The sequence below is a fragment of the Anguilla anguilla genome, chromosome 3 (genome assembly GCF_013347855.1).
Source record: "Anguilla anguilla isolate fAngAng1 chromosome 3, fAngAng1.pri, whole genome shotgun sequence".
Lineage (NCBI taxonomy): Eukaryota > Metazoa > Chordata > Actinopteri > Anguilliformes > Anguillidae > Anguilla > Anguilla anguilla.
The window spans coordinates 15793236-15809214 of record NC_049203.1 but is presented as its reverse complement, the minus strand read 5'-3'; positions in this window follow the sequence as shown (position 1 = coordinate 15809214).

Genomic DNA, 15979 nt, shown 5'->3' with positions numbered 1-15979 from the left:
CCAGACATAATCTTCACCCCTGCAGTCATAATGACTAATAAAAGCCGGGGTTTCGCGCATGTATATAAAAACCGCGCATTATTTCGCAGAGGCGGAGCAGACATGCTCCTTTCTAACCCCTGGCAGTGTTTAATGGTGTACGTTATTACTGTCTTAGCAAGCTGTAACTCAGCAAATGAAAACCCTAAATAACGGCTTTGAGCGTCGGAGAGGCACCTGCTTTTCCCTTGCTCCGAGGGAAAAGTGCAGAATTTCCATCGCGTGCGTTTCACAACCCTTGCACTTTCGATAAAATATTCTATAAAGCTCTATATGAATCTATGCAAAAATGCTCACCCTGTTTTATACACATAACAGACACCTCAGCACCTGTGGTTCTGCAGGAAGCATAGGGCTCCACACTCACAACAAGTCACCAACCAGGCCTAGTTGGTGGAACAGGAAAACGTTGTCTGCTAGATTCTATGCATTCTTTAAATTCTATACATGCAGTGGCACATACTTAGCACACATGGTGACTCAATGCCACGTTAAGTGGCTTCACATTGGCATTTTCATGTTTCGTTCACTGCCATGTCGGCCTATACGTGCGGTTTGCGTCGTAACGTTCAGCGTAGCAGACATTAGGAACCGCGCAAAGTATTATGTCATGTGTATCGTAATGAATTTCCTTTCATGGAAAATCTGGGGAGCGTTTAAGAAAAGTGAGATGGCCTGACTGCTTCAGGGGTCAGGCTATTATCCTCATTAATGTGCTGTGAGATTGCTCCTTAATTGATATTTCATAGTGCTGCCACACGTTAAATTGGCACAGTTTTAAGAGTTGCGGCGGACCGGGCGCCACTGGCCCGTGCTATGGTTCCAAACCACATTTGCATTTTATTTGATGCCAGAATGATTGGTCCATTTGCCATGCTTGAGATGGTGTAACGTGATAATGTTAAATCGAACCTCCTGACCCGCACTCTTCTCGTAAATTATCTTCCTCTGTATAAACTTTAATTGTCACAAGACGACAATATTCGGATGAAATTCTTTTGAGGGTCATTAATTGTGTTTTAACATACTGGCTAGAGCTGGTGAAGTGTGAACGCCCATCTTAAGAATGAAAATGGAAGATCTGTGATAAAAACTCCTGCTCCTATACTAAAATATATTAATGTGATATAGCTGAATTTTACGTATCATTTGAAAATTTATCTTTTCAAATGATGTTATTTACTTAACACCATAAGGAATGAGAGAATCATTGAGAAACATTGAACACAATGACGGAAAACAGTTATTTTTTTTACCTGCTGCTGTTAAAATGTTGTCCATTTATTGTTTTTAGGCTGACTTTTAATGTATGGAGCTCAGTGGAGGCAAGCTAGCAGTGACCTGCAAGATGAGCACTACAACCCACCTTCTATATCTAAAATGAGCTGAGATGTTTCCCTTCTAGCTGGTTCCGAAGCCACATTACTTCATTCACAGGATACCACATCTGGTGAATCTCTACTGACCGTGGGGGCTGGACTGGTGGCTGCTCCAAAAATATTAAAATTTGTTCAAAACCTAATCCTCTAAACATTTAATCAATATCTGATTTAAAGGGAATGGTCCCACGTCTCAGAGCTGTGTGAATTGATTCCCCACTTATTTGCTGGTTTTCAGAAACTGACTCATGCTTATGGGGCTTGAGTCACACATTCAGCTGCCCAGGCTCAAATCCGGTAGGCCTCCAGATTTAGCAACTGTTGATAGTAAACATCCTTACTTTTTCATAAAAATTTTTTTTTAAAGAATGTTCCATTAGAAAAGGACTCAGTGAGAGAAGGAGCAGTGTTCAAAGCTACAGCTACTGTATTGGTTCAGGACAATGCTCAACACTCAACCAAGCAAGAGCAATAAATCATTTCTTTTTGTTTTTAACATGACTGGGCTAAATGGCTTTGGAAGCCTCCTTTATATTTGCTAATTAGTTGTCAATCAAACCTTATACATACAAAAAGAGTTTGGGAGCAGTATTTCCTGTGCATACCCAGCCACAATTACTGGTCTGTCTATTCAGAATAATATTGCATGTAATATAACATCTAATAAAATAATAAAACATGCTTACATAGTCATGCCCTATTAACAAACGTAAGCTTTATCTGATTCCATGCCCTCTCTCTCTCCCTGTTCATCACCCCTTCCAATTCTCTGCCCTGCCCAAATCTGTGACGTCATACAAAATGGCATAAACAGCTATCTGCACCTTGGATCCCTTTTCAATCATGCTGATACAAACCACAGTTAAAGCAAGAGAAGCAGGGCTATCTGTGCATGCTTCTGTGGAGGTAGCCAGAAATATTTTCATCTATACATTACAGTACAATGCAGTTCGTGTGTATGGGTGTGTGTGTGTGCGTACGTGTGTGTTTCTTTAAGGCACGCTGCAGCAAAGTATGGCAAGACACTCTTACAGTACAGTACTTACAGTCTTTTTAACACTTTGTATTTATGCCATGTATTAAAGTGCAGACATCACATAAAAGCCTCCCAGTCTCACCTGTGCATGATTTCTACAAGCTGAACTTTTGTCATTGCAGATTGCTTCATTGCCTTTTTTTTAATGGTGGGTATAAGTTAAGTCTGAGGTCGTAATGTCTCGAGGATGAACTCCTATATTAATGCGTAGGCTGTTCGAGGCGTATGCCAACACCAGGCTGTCTCGTCCGGCCTCCTCCACCATCCCTCCGCATTGATTTGACGGTTTATATTTGGAAAACGCTGTCAGTCCTTAGAGAGATGTGAGCTGTTGCTTGGGTTGGGGAAATTTCTGCAAAACCACAAATGATGCTTCAGCTTGCATTAACACCACCACGCCTGCATTATGCTCCAGATCAGAATACATGGAGATATGACGAGCTGCCAGTTTAGAGCTGGTATCGTATGATACATGATTTATAGATATTAATCTTGAGTGTGCACTGAGTTGTACAATAATTATTGAGCTAGAGAAAGATTACGACGGCGTATCCAGATATCAGATGCAGCCTGTCCAACGGTATAATTATGTTTCTTCAGTAAAAATTATGTTTTTTTAATGCATGACTTATTGAAAAATTATTCCAGTGAACTCCAGTCGCTTGTATAACTAAAACTCTGTTCACTGATGTAACTCTTTTCTAATTCGATTATAATTGAGAAATCAGCAAACAAAATCTGTTTTTACTAATTAAAACATATCTCCCTAAGTGGGGAAAGAGCAGCTCTTGTTCAACAGAAATAGAAAAAAATGAACTTGAACTTTAAATTCAAGCTCTTTTATGATCATAATTGAGAAATGTATTTTAAAAACATTCATGGTCCATTTAAATTATTGAATTAAAAACAATGTAATAATAACTTAATGAAGAAACACAAAAAAGTTATTTTCAAAACATGAACATGCACATGCCTTCCTGGTGAAATTCTAGGTGGAGTTGAAGAATTTTGTAGCGTGCGCTGGGACCAGTAGTTATCTGGATGGTATGGAGCACCCAAGTCAAATCAGCTTAAATCAGACAGATTTAATGTTCAACCGAATGCTTTTTCTGGGCTTCCTTTTCATACAGAGCCAGGATTGCTGTCTTTTGGTGTGCGCCCCACAACTTCTTACCTCCTTTTCTCCACTCCCTCACTACCACTTGTCTCCTACCCAGAAGAAGGAGGAAAAGGGGGGGAGGAGTGGAAAAAACTGAGAACGAGGATGCTCGAAGGCAGTGGGACAGGTTATCTGCTTCTCTGTCACCGAAGTCGACTATTGATTAAGTAGGCCTATCATAACTGCCTGATGCCGAGCCCACAAATAGCCCCGTAGCCAATCACAGATCTTACACATGGTCAGTTCATTTAAAGCAGCAAAAGAGCTTGTAAGTTTCAAATACAAGCAGTAGCATGTGTAGTATACAGACATGTACCTGGCACTGCAGTTTGCATCGAGACACTAATTATCAGCAACAATAGATAAAAGTAGACATAATGTACATGCAGCATCAATTTATTGTAATTCCCAATGTATCCAATGTCTGATCATACAGGGCACTAATTCACCTCATATACTGTAGTTATTCTATGAAAGCCTACATTGTATTTCCATTTCATTGCCTCTCACACAGGTTCATTCAGAAACATTTCCGTAGATTAATGAAACACATTTCATATTCATATTATTTGAGTTACTGTTTCCCAATGTTCATATTACGGCAGTGTTCACACTGAAAAACAATTATTTTAGATGTGTTGGTTTTATGATGATTTCCATGTTCCATTTCAATGTTCCATGACTCCTCCATGGATTGCAGTATAGTATAGTATAATGAGTAAGGATGCAATGTAAATGCTACGTAAAAAAGTTGTGTAAGTCACTCTTGATAAGATCATCTGCTAAATGTCTGTAATAAAATGTCATGTAATCCATGTAGGAATTACCACGCTTTCATACATTGCGCTCCCCACCCCACCCCCGCCCCCCACCCCCATTATAGAAGAGCAAAAATAATTGGCTGCTCAGCTGTTTCTTGGCCAGCTCTGTGGCTTTAGTTCATGCACAAGTAAGCTAACAGAAGGTCAAGAGTTAATTCTAGGTGTGGAATTTTAATTTGGAATCTGTCGCTATTGTCTCTCAACATGAGGATCAAATACTTGTTAATGGCAGTATAAAGCAGGCTATCATGAACCTGAAAAAATAATCAGATTTTTCAAAAAGAATAAATGAATCAGATGTAGCCAAAGGATATGTGAAAATCAGCTGTTTGGTACATTGCTGGCAAGAATGCACTGGTGAGCTTGGCAATTGCAAATGACCTGGTACTTTGCGGAAGAGCACTGCAGTGGATGATGGAAGAATACTTTCAATTGTGAAGAAAAATCCCTTTTTGGTTGTTCAAAAGATGAACAACACTCCCCAGAAGGTTCACTGCAGGATGTCTCGAGAACAGAATGCCCAGGTTAGAGTAAAAAAAGAAAAAAACTATAGAGTTCACAAAGTGGACAAAGTGGTATGGACAAGACATGCAAGTATTAAACAGTACCAAAGTGAGTGAAAGAAGAAAATTTTGAAAAAAGAAAGAAACTGCTCATGATACAAAGCATAACACCCCCCCTACCCCCCCCCCCCCCCACCCCTACCCCCCCCCCCCCCCCCACGACCCTAACTGTGAAACATTGTGGAAGAGTGTTATGACTTGGGTATATGGGTACTGAGGTTTGGTCAGGTTTATTCAGAACAAATTAAGTTCAACAACCAAATGCTGTATGTCTGTAGACACAACGATGGTTTAGAAAAATTATAATGAATATATGAATATGCTAACTGAAAACAATAATTAGCATAATACGAGGAGTAATATTATATGATTCTTAATCAGAGGAAATTATAATTCTGCGACAGCTACACATAGAGGTTAACAGTAATACCATTTAACAAAGGTTAATTTGTGTTGTGAGTTACTACTTTATATTATGTGGCTATTTTGTTTAATTGAAGTCTCATAAAACGAGGTTTAAGCAAGGTAAAACAACAAGGTCAGGGAATTTGCTATTCTAGACCAACACACCCTAAACTTGCCAAAGCTGGTGCCTAATCGATCAAGCAGTGAGTTTATTGCAGGGTCACAAGAGGAAGGGGACAGGCACTTCATTATGCCTTGGTCGACCAGAGATTGTTAATTGTGAACGTGACTCAGAGGAGGGCCAGTCCCGTGGTCAGGAAGCCACAGACGTTCCTGTGTAGTTACACTGTTACATATGGCTGTCGCTGGAACTGGCTCACTTGTCTTCGTTGATGATGTGACTGCTGACAGCAGCAGCAAGAAGAATTCTGACATACAGAAACACCTTCTCTGCTCAGGTACAACCAAATGCCTGAAAATTCATTGGACAGCTCTTCACCTTGCAGCAGAACAATGACCCCAAACATACTAAAGGGACCAATAAGTTTTTTAAGGCCAAAAAGTGGAATGTTCCTGTCTGGCCAAGTCACTCGTCCCGAATCCAAGTCTTCAGTCTTGATGAAAACAAGACTGAAGACATAACACCCCAGAAACAAACAGGAACTGAAAATGACTGCAGTACAGGCCAGACAGTGTGTCACAAAGGAAGATACCCAGCACCTGGTGATGGCTATGGGTTACGGAGTTCAAGCATTCATTGAATGCAAAGGAATTGCAATCAAGTGCAATAAATTCAACTTTATTTCAGATTATATTAATTTGTTCAATTACTTTTGATCTCCTAAATAGGGGGTACTATCTATAAAATATCGATCTTCCTACAAGGATCACTCAACATGGAAATATGGGTGTAAATACCCTCAAATTAAAGCTGACAGTGTGAACTTCAGCAGCATAGTATTGTTTTATTTACGATCGAACGTGTTGGAATGCCAGAACCGTACTGTACCCACACTTTTGCATTTAACTCTATTTGTATTTAGCAGAGTTGAAGTTTTATGAAAATGTTTTGTGCATTCCTCATAAACTTGGCCGAATTCAACAGGGAGAGTATGTGATGCTTTTGAGTGTTATGCAAGTGGGCATTGTATGTTCTGAATACCTCAATGCATTCCCTTGTTAGCTAATTATTCTGTGCTACACAGCTTTACATTTTTTTTCTAATTGTTACATAGAGAGTTTATGAGGATTCCTCTGCAGTCATGGCATAATTATAGCTATTAGAGAGCTAAATCACAGCACAGTAAATGTTACATACTTGAGAGAATTGAAAATGAATTTTTTCAAACAGCAACACACAATAATTATCCATTTATAGTCCCTGCTTATCTACCCTCTCCTCTAAAACAAAGCAAGAAAATAATAAAAATAATAATAATAATAATAATAATAATAATAATAATAATAATATAGCGGTCAATCAGACAGTCTGAAGATTTTAAATGGTACAGTGACCATTTTAAATACTTTCAAATATGCTCATTTTTGCAGTATGTGATTTTAAAGAAAATGATACACAATATAATAATAATAATAATAATAATAATAATAATAATAATAATAATAATAATAATAATAATATAGCGGTCAATCAGACAGTCTGAAGATTTTAAATGGTACAGTGACCATTTTAAATACTTTCAAATATGCTCATTTTTGCAGTATGTGATTTTAAAGAAAATGATACACAAAATATAATAATAATAATAATAATAATAATAATAATAATATAGCGGTCAATCAGACAGTCTGAAGATTTTAAATGGTACAGTGACCATTTTAAATACTTTCAAATATGATCATTTTTGCAGTATGTGATTTTAAAGAAAATGATACACAATATAATAATAATAATAATAATAATAATAATAATAATAATAATAATAATAATAATAATATAGCGGTCAATCAGACAGTCTGAAGATTTTAAATGGTACAGTGACCATTTTAAATACTTTCAAATATGCTCATTTTTGCAGTATGTGATTTTAAAGAAAATGATACACAATATAATAATAATAATAATAATAATAATAATAATAATAATAATAATAATAATAATATAGCGGTCAATCAGACAGTGACCATTTTAAATTCTTAAATACTTATATTAAATATGTGATTTTAAAGAAAATGATACACAAGTGCAGATTGAGGTTATTACAAACATCAAAATTAAAAATAGATAAAAGAAGCCTTGATAACAAAGCTGGATTACCTGTTTTCTGTTTATAGGATTCATGAAACGAAAATATATTGTTCCCTCCAGACCTCCTCGCCCCTACAACACACACACACGCACACACACACACACATACTTACACACACACAGATGAACAGATAGACAGGAGGGCAGCTATGCATGACTTCCCTTCTCCATTTTTTTTCATTCCTGCCTTCCTCAGGAGAACGACACTTGGCTGTATTTCCTACTTAGTGCTAACAAATTAACATCACAGAATCCAATTAACAGTGACGTCCTAAATCTGTAGGCTTACTCACATTGAATTGACAATCAAACAGGTCTCATTTTCATGCAATTTCCCTCAACTTAACGTCCCATGTGTGTGTATGAGTGTGTGTGTGTGTGTGTAAAACTGAATATTTCTTCTTGATTATACTCTGAACTCATTGTCTTGCATTATTGCCCTTCACATTTGAACTGATTTTCTTATGTGTGGAACCACTCTAAACCAAACAGATAATGAATGCACAAGGGCCCACACTGTTAGTGTGACTCAGTGTCCTCCCAAATCAGAGTAAGAACCTGCAATTTGTAATTTCGTTCCAGCTAGTGTTGAAATTAAATAATCAACAGTAATGGGAAAAAAGGGGAATGCAAAAAAGACACGTGCACACATGTGAACACGCACACGCAAATCACATGCACACACACACACACACACACACACACACATAAAAAAGCTTTACTGAGCACCATTTTATGAGGGTCTTAAAAAGGCTTAAAGACATTCATGTGTGCAATGCTTCAGCTATGTGAATGCCTTATAAAATGTCCTTTATTGTCATGGTGGAATAGAATTTGACGGTATTGCAGGATTTTACAGAATAATTGGCGTTTATTTGAATAATGAAGTATTTGAAAATGAGAAAAGAACTGTATCTTCACATTGCAGCTTGTGGAGTTGACTAAAACATTAGCTTGTTATTTTAAAGCACTCATCATTTAAATTGACATCTACAACAAAACCAATTTAAAGTTATTTGGATTATTACACATTTTGCCCCATTGTCACCCATAGTATTTTCAGCTTCTCTTATCGTTAATGTTCTTAATTTTGAGATTCATTTAAAAACAGCCCTGCTCCTTCCTCTTCTGGGTTCAAAGTGAACTCTCATATCATGATGCTACTGTACACAAGAGACAATAATCTAGCTCTGACACCAACAAATCAGAAAACTCCTCTTCTCAAGTAGCCAGGTGTGGATGAGAGCTAGTCACGGTGTAGCCCAATGAAATTCAGGCTACATTTATTTTCACTTTTATTGGTGTCATTATTTTGGGATGCTAATGATAAGCATTTGAATGAGAGCACTGGGATTATGCAGAGGCACAATGAAGAAGTATTCTGGTTTGTAACAGTTTGTGTGCATAACACATGAAATCTCTATATTTAGAATGATGTTGAAGACATGACAGAAGGGCTTCAAACAGAACCAAACGCACGCTCACGACTCTTCTAGTTGGCAAATGTCACGGGTTTCAACACAATGTCACGGATGCCCCTGGATGCCTAAAGCAAATAATCAAATCAAATAAAATTAATTGGCCCAGGCAGTCAAATTAATTTTTATTCCGTATTTTTAGTAACTTTTTTTTTTTTTTTTGCTGCAGATGGGATTGGGGGCGGGGATTGTGGGGGTTCATTAAAACGTGGCTAAGTGAGAAAGGTGCCGTAGCCTCCAGTGTTAGTGCATCAACAGCAAAGGACATTGTGAGGACAGGCCGCTGAATGGAAATCAACTCTCCAGTTTCAGTTTTACTCGTTTGCATAGATGTCCTACTCTGACTTTACCCACAACTGCATCGACTGTTTATTTCAACAGCAAGCATTTGATTAACCAATTTATGAATTTAGTGAGTATACTTCCAACTGCTATTATTTAGTAACATGCAATGAAAAATCATCCACCAATGATTAATTCAATATTGAAAAAGATAATTAAGCCAAAGCATTTCTTGTTGCTGTATTTCAAGTGTATTTCAGACTCAAAGTATCAAATTGTCATCACATATAAAAGTCACCAGGAAATATCTCCTGGTTTATATCAGACAGGCAGGATATTTACATGTACAAGGTATCTAATAAAGTTGGAAAAAATGAGCAGTAGTCACAGTGCAGAAAGCAGTGACAAGAGAGCCAACATCAAAATATCTTGCACTGTTACACAAGGTGCAATATACTGTATGTTGAATGTTAAACTTCTGATCTGCTGTGATCACGCCGCACCTTGAGTGGAATCTCTGCATTGTGCATACTAGTTACTTAACCATAAGGTTGTTCCTCCAGCTACAGCGAGAGTTTCATTTCATTTGTCTGTTCATTACAGGTTCATTTTGATTGGACAGTTTTCAATGAATCTACTAAAGAAATTTTCTAGTCCCTGTGAACAGAAAGCAGTCACAGGTTGGGCCTCGGTCTCTGCAGAGTGTGTTTTTAAGTAGAATAATAGATAAAGATAAATGGCCACCATGTTGTCGCAATGCAGATAATAGCTTTTTTTAAATTGTTCTTTAATGGTGATTTACCCATGCTGCACTTTCCGTAGACTGAATTGAAAATCTGATTGTGGGACCCTGAATTCTGCAATGTCTGCAGTGTATTACTCTCTCTCGTTCTCTATTCACTCTGCATCTCTCCCTCTTTCTCTCTTCATCTATTTGTCCTCCTCTCTTTTTCTTTCTCCAGCTTCTATGTCTATCTTCCTGTGTCACTTTGTCTGCTGATCTCTGACCTCGCTCTCTCTCTCACACATACACACACGCACACACACACACACACACACACACACATCCACAAACACTCAGCAGTACGCTAGTGGGCTCTCACCTCTCACGTAATAGTACACCTGGGAAAATGTCTTAATTTAGGCCCATCGGCCCCCAAGTCATTTGTCCTGATTCTGTGGATCTCACTTAGAGTTAATCTGCACCATCTCACATATCCCAGAGAAAGCACTGTAATCACAGCAGAGCAGCAGAGGAAGGAGAGACAAGGGAACAGGGAAAACAAAAAAAGAGGTAGAGTGTTAAAGAAATAGAAAAATAAAAGACAGAAGGAAAGAAAAATATAAAAAAGACAGAGAAAAAAAGAGTGCTATTAACAGTAGGGAGCACAGGAAGCTAGCTCAGAGCAAGGGTGTGCAATCAAAGAGGGGTGAAGTTTATCTGCCCACCTGCCTCCCCTCACCTCAACACAGGTAGGGGGCATGAGGTGGGGGCTGGGGTCCCAGTAGGAATTGCTGCAGGTTGGTTCCTATTAAAACATGTACAGGAGGAGCAAGTTTGTACAGTACATGATTTCTCAGGCAATGCGCCCGACCCCCCCATCCCCAATGAGCATTACCTTCTCTGTGGGCTTGAGTGACAGGTAGGTGTGCTCTGCTATTTTAGGCAGCACCTAACAAGCTCTGTCAGGCAGCCCGCAGGGGCTTTACACACCGCACCCACAAGATAGCTACCACTGCCGGGAGCCACACCTCCGGCAAGCCACCCTGCCGCAGACGAGCACCACCAGCAGGGGGCATGGCCCACAGGGGGCGCTGTGTGCCAATAAAACTCACTTCCACCCCATCTGTCAGTATAACTGGGGTGAGGGGATTTGTTGGCCTTTGTTTTGAGGCGCTGATCCACAGGCACCTGGACTAATCCTGTCTGGCTGTCTAAAAAATAAAATTAAAGATGGCGATCTGTGGCTTTTGGTCATAAAACCACTAATGATGCAGGAGCTGAAATTTAATTGCAAATGTGCTCTAAAACCAACTGACGGCTGAATCAACCATTTCAGTTAAATGCGTAGCGCCAAAATGGCTGCACTGCAGGCACAATTCCCCGGGTTTTGAATTTGATTATCTGAAAGCAGTAGTTAATTAACCTCCTGTCTTTGGCAGCCATAACACACATGCTCAAAAAAATCATGGCAGTCATCATGCTATAACTAAAACACTGAAAAGAGCTTCCTCCAAAGGTTGCAGCATAGCACAAGAAAGTTTGAGTAAATTATCTTTCAAACTGCTTGTTTTCCATTGCACTGCAGGCTCAGAAAGAAAAAAAAAAACTGGTTTGAGTGCTACAGTTGAACGAAAGGAACACACACCTGGATTGCGGAGGTGCTGGCTGGTGGAACATACACTGAAAAAAGGGAAACTTTGTCGGGGTATGCACCTGAATCAACAGAAACACATTTTTTATGCTGTTCAAACAGATGCATGCAATCGTGTGATGTGGGAGGGTCCCTGCTATGGTCAGACAACATCATCAGTGGGCTATAAAGAATAAAAAAACACAGAGAAATACAGAGGAATTTGAGCACGATATTGGACACACTGAAAAAGTGCTGAAAATAGAAAACAACAAGGAAGCATGCATCCTAGATTAACGTGTATTTAAATAAAGGGCCTTAAATCAAAATGCACAGAGCCTCACATCTAAGGAGAAGGGTATCTAAGTCACACCCTTCTTTGAGTATTTCATTTTTCAACACCGAAGGGAGAAAACTGGGTAGCCTGCTTCGTTAAAGTGAGTAGCGACTGGTTATTTGAGGTTTTTTCACCTGATTACACTGCAGTGTTCTGCAGTATGCCTTCCACTCTTGTGCAGTCTTACCGACATAGGCTCTGCAACATGGCTATGTAATAAGGTAAATCACCCCCTGGGAAGAACTAGTGATGACCCCTTAAATGAGGTTTTTTTTTTTTGGCAGTGTGTGGATGTTTATAATAATACATTTGTAAGTATACAACAGATCTGGAGCAACATTGTACCACAGCGTACACACACGATGAAGCCAATAACAGATAGAAAAGTGAATATTTTTTGCAAAAGGTGTTTGGCACATTCTAAGGAAGCCGTTAAAGTCAAAATTTTGCTCTGTTACTGTATGTATTATTTTCGAACACAGGACACCAATTTTTAGTCTCATCACATCCAAAGAATGGTATTTTAACGCTTTCTTCCTTAAGATCGGCTCTGTCTGATTTTTGAATGTAACCAACCTATTAACAAAAACAGAAAAACACTTTCAATAGATAAGTATTCTCTTTATTTTATTTTTCTCTATTGCTGAGGTTTTTTTAAAAAATTTAAATGACAAAAATCTTTCAATAACCTTTTGAAAAACGAAAATCATTAATGCAGTTGATGTCTGTAGACTAATTTAGTGTTAAATGGTTAATGTGAGATTGATGCAAGGTTTTTAATCACAAGAAAATTACAGCAGTCAAACAATATAATGTGTGACATAACTTTTTATGTTTGTGAGAATAAGGAATCATCATATTCTAGATAGAACTTGACATACTTGATGCATGTTTTAAGTGCTGTCACACATGCATTCAGCATTTTTGAAAAATTGCTGCTTTGTTTAATCAATAATATTGCTTTCTTGTGCAGCACTTCAACTAGAGGTCAGTCAAGTAAAAAAATCTTCTCGTTGCAAGGGCTGAAAAAAGAAATTCAAGGTCAGTATCTCCAATTTATATGCTCTGTCCTTTTTAAGGCAGAACAGGAAAGTAATTAAAGATTGTGTCTGGGCACATCCCTGAGCTTTGCAGTGGCTCAGGGACAGGAAAGGTCAGTCCATGCAGTCTGTGTGAAGTATTTGTCCTGTTTTTAAAGTGCCTTTAACATTTTTGTGTTTTCTTTTTTAAACGCTGTCACAATGTCAACAAGCACAAATTCTTTTCAGCTTCTGATGATATGAAAAAAAAAAATTCTTGACTCATTACGTTACTGGCATTTTCGAAGACACTCTCATTCACAGAAACGCAACTTTGTATTTTTATCTTAAAATGATTTGTTGTTTTTACCCATAACAGCAAGGTCCTACCAGGCAATCAAACCTGTGAACAAGCCCAGTCCCCTACGCATTCTAGCACACTGCCAGCCCAGACTGCATTTCCTTGCTTCATGTGCTGTTCGGGGATCGGGCAGCATGGAATTACTAATCACCTGGGTAACTGTCACTCCGTGAGTCCTGGGGGCGTTAACCAGGAATGACTGACAGCGAGGGCTGGGTGGTGATGAGGGGATGTGGTGAAAGAACATCCATCTGCCATTCACAATGCCCCGGTCCTTGCTACCACTCCCATAATCATGGAAGGAGCTCACATCATTTTATCTGTTAGTTCATCAGACACCTGTATCCAGAGCAACTTACACAGCTTACAGCTTGTTTATTTACGTTATATTTAAGACACATGACCTATTTATGCTGCTAGATAGTGGAGTGAGCGATTTGTCTTAAGTGCCCTGTTCAAAGGATGCTTTCGTGAAGTGATTTAGTCTAAGTATCTTGTTCAAAGCTGCCATGGAAATCTATCACATGGGGTTTGAACCTGTAGACTCTGTGAAGCAACAAAAGAGCTGGTTGGTGGCACTGCACATAGTGTCATGTGCAGACTTAGCCAGAAAGACTCACATATCCACGCATTCTGAGGAACAAGCTAAAACATTTGAAAGCCTGGAAATGTTTTATAGATTACATATTTTGGCACGGCATATGGATTTCCATGGTAAAGAAGAACAGTTCCTGGTTCTGACAGTAAAAAATAAAATAAAGTATACTACTGAGATAATTTGAAAATAAAAACATAAAAGTTATCCTAACAGACTTGGCTTAACAGCATACTTCAGGTCGGGACAGTGTAGAGATGCCTGATTATCACTAATTAAAAATGATAAAGTACCTTCTTGATTTCATCAATGGCCATCGATTGTGGTGAATGCTTATGCAGAAAGCCTGCTGTTTTTGGTCAGATTCCAACATTTTTGGTAGCGGTTGGGGGGGGGGGGGTGGCACAAAGTCCTCATTCAAAACCAAAGTATGTGTTCATTGATCCCTTCTAAATGAATCATTACGCTATCCTGGTACATGTCGCAAGTCAGTTGTGTTTGATGATTTCGTATTAATAACAGTTAATCCTCCAATAAAATTGGGGGATGAGGCAAACACAGGGCCACACTGTGCTCCAAAGGATTCCAATGGGCACATACTCTATTGTTGTACTGCCTGTACCTATGTCCCTGCCCAAAGAAACAAATAAACAAAGAAACAAATAAACTAATTTTATGCATAAAGCACCGGGCCAGTCTGCTTTCAGGTAAGCTAACTTTTTAATGTTCTGTAAATGAGAGAGAATGGAATAACTGTACTGCAGTTTCTGATTGGAGCAGCGAGGTAGCGAATGATTGCCAATCAGTTGCAGTTGGATTTTCTTCTGACAATTAATGGATTAAAGTTTTTTTTTTTTAATTGTACTGATTGCACTTCTTTGGTAAGGTAAACAAGACTATTTATAATCACTTGATAGGCCCCGTCATGTGCAATCTGTTCTGAAGTTCTGAAAATGTACAGTGGTGTAAAAATCCACTGGGACGTTGATGTGCAATGTCTCATTTGTTGGTCTTAGTCCCATATTGAGTAATCTCGTTATTTACTACTGGAACTTTTGACAACTGGATGTTGTTCTCCTGGGGAATGAAAATGAGCAGAGCGCAAATACAGGGATAACTTGTTCCTTGGTTAAAATTCCAACTGCACCGGTGGTGGAGTGTTTTAAAAGGATTTAATTGATTCTATTAGTGCACACCCTCTCCATTATCCCTGGCAACAGAGAACACTCTCTTTTCAATTACTGCTTATTATTTGAAAATGGAATTACATTGATTTATGCTTTATATTGAAGATGCAACAGGGACATGAATCACTGTTTTAGATTTAACAGTTCTGGAGCCAGGCCCAACGGCTTCAGTGTTACAGGCAGATTTGGGCACCTTATCGGTGATAGGTCAGTGATGGTCCGATTCTCCTGCACCCCTGCTCTGTAGCAGTACACCTTAGTGGGTTTGTACACTAAAAATAAACAGCCATTTTTGACTGGTTAGAAAGGGCATAATCTTTCCCCGTAGAACACACTGCTGGGTTTTGCCTGATTACAAGTGCTCTTGCACCCCACACACACAATCATTCTGCCCAGCACAGTACCTAGCCCTCCTTCAGATTGCAAAACGGGTTCTCCACAGATTGGGTTGCCAATTCCACCTAGTGTTTCAGGCAAAAAATGAAATAGCAAAAAAAGGAAAAAAAATGTTTTGTTGTTGCAAAAACCTCGCTACATTTGAAACGAAATCTGCATATTAATCGATAAAACCAAACAAATACTTCTTATGTAGCTTTGTCTAAGCACTCCTGTTTTGGTTTATTTTTATTTTTATTCATTTTTTTTTTTGGGTTGTGTAGTATTAAATACCGATGGTCGTCTATTGGGTGCTGGTT